Here is a 2,159-nt window from a genome sequence, read left to right as displayed (position 1 = left end):
GAGGTGGCAGGGCAGGAAAGGTTCCAAAAACCCTATTAACATCACCTCATAGCTCCATCTTCTGATCCACCCCAACCCCCTCCCTCACACTTCTTTTCGATTTCTGACTGTTTTTCTTATTATTTCACCATTATCTATCGTATTTATTAATTAATGTTTTTTATTTTATTTTTATTTTTATCTTATATGCGATACAACACGAGGAGGCCCCTCACCTCCGGACTTAAAATAGCTCCTTGAATGGATAGCTCATATGTAAAATTAAATATAACAGGTAACCTTAAAATACCAAAGGTAGTAAAAGGTAAGACACAACACGAATTACTTTCTCTTTTCACAGTAATGCACTTACTAATTCACTTTTATTTCTGTTTTAGAGGGTTCGAAGAAAAAAAAAACCCAATTTGTCGACCACCAATACACGGACAACATTCGAGGATTTGCAGCCGAAGAGGACACATCAAATAGACTCCAGCTGTAGATCTGAAGACTGTTTTCGTGTTTTCCCCATTGTTGGTCCCACCCATTGGTCAACTGCTTAGATAGCGCCTGCTCGATCGGGAACTACATTCTTCCGTGGAGTAATCCTGATCCTGCTACAGGGTAGCCTTGCTCTGGCAGTATTGATCACCCCCCATTGTTGCGGTGTCTTGCTTAGGTTGGGCTTGACTCGATTGGAACCACTTTCATCCGTGGAGTACATCCAACTCGGGCGACAGGGCCTGCCTTGCCCTGGCGGGACACCAAATTCCAGTTGTTTCCCACCACTACGTCATTGTAGTAGCAGGAGGCAGCTGCCAGGAACTTATTTCACCATTGTCACCGGACACGGACAATGAGTACTCTGACGAAGAAATGGTCCAAGATACTCATGAGCCCAGAGGAGAAAAGAGGGTAATAGAAGGTGATTACCAGTACCCTGACGCAAGCACCTCGTCAAACCCCGTGAAGAACCTGAACCATCGCAAGCCAACCCCACCATATGCAACAACCCTTATGAGGTCCTCCGGCGTCTAGCGCAGCAAGCACAGCAGCAGCCTTCCCTGCAGTCGCCCAAGGCGAGGCGCCCGCCTCCCATTATTATCTCACCGGCCATAGCTCAACAGTCGGTGAAAGATATCTTGGCCATTATTGGTATCCGGTACTTCGAGACCAATAACTCAAGCAGGGAGACCAGGCTGTACCTCACAACCGAAGAAGATCATTATAAGGCACGTGAAATGCTGAAGAAGACAAATTCGGTGCGATTCCGCGATATCCTTTGCCCCGAGAGGTACTAAGAGGTCGAAGAAGTGGGTTCTCTACGGATTCGACGTAAACTCCGACCTGGAAGATATCACCAACGATATCTTCGAACGCCTCCCTGGCTTCAAACTGCTGCACCACCTCATCAGGACACAACCCGACGGGCGAAAAACACCGACTGGTCTGCTGAAGCTCGTGACCGAACATCACGTCACAGCACACAGAAATCAGAAACCTGGGTGCCATAAACCACGGTAGGTTCAGGGTTTCCCCATTCAAAGAGGACGGCTGCCCAGTTCAGTGCAGGAACTGTTTGCAATACGGACACACGATGCTGTATTGCGACCGCAAAATAATATGCCCAAGGTGCAGCGAAAATCATGACCTCGCCCAGTGTACACTGACCGGCCCACCGAAATGCACCATCTGTAACGTAGTTGGCCACATGGCGACTTCAAAGGAGTGCCCTGTGAGGATGGACCTGACGAAGAAGAAGAGGGACAGGAGAGAAGAAGCCCCGGCACCACCACCAGCGCAGCCAAGAAGACAACTGCCCAGCCGGAGGGTCCAGAGCAAGATTGCCTTCTCCGAGCTGATGGGAGGATCCCCCGCTCAGCAGACTCAACAGCTGCTACCACAGCCTGCCCCGGTGACCAATGCCTCAAGCCAGCCTGCCATGGAACAACTTTTTGCCCGCATGGACCAGATGATGGGCATGGTGACGATGCTCATGGAGATGATTGGCAAGATCCTCGCTCGCCACTATGACTGAGCATCTGGTCATAAACTATAATGTCAGAGGCCTCTCACCGAAGTAGGCTGAAATTGAGCTTCTTCTGCAGCAGCACAGACCTTCAGTGGTGGCGCTCACCGACACTAAGCTCTCCACCTCTTCACGGATGTACTTCCATCGG

Source organism: Halyomorpha halys, unplaced genomic scaffold (assembly GCF_000696795.3).
Source record: "Halyomorpha halys isolate HHAL.00 unplaced genomic scaffold, Hhal_1.1 Scaffold1761.1, whole genome shotgun sequence".
Lineage (NCBI taxonomy): Eukaryota > Metazoa > Arthropoda > Insecta > Hemiptera > Pentatomidae > Halyomorpha > Halyomorpha halys.
This window is presented reverse-complemented; position numbering follows the sequence as displayed.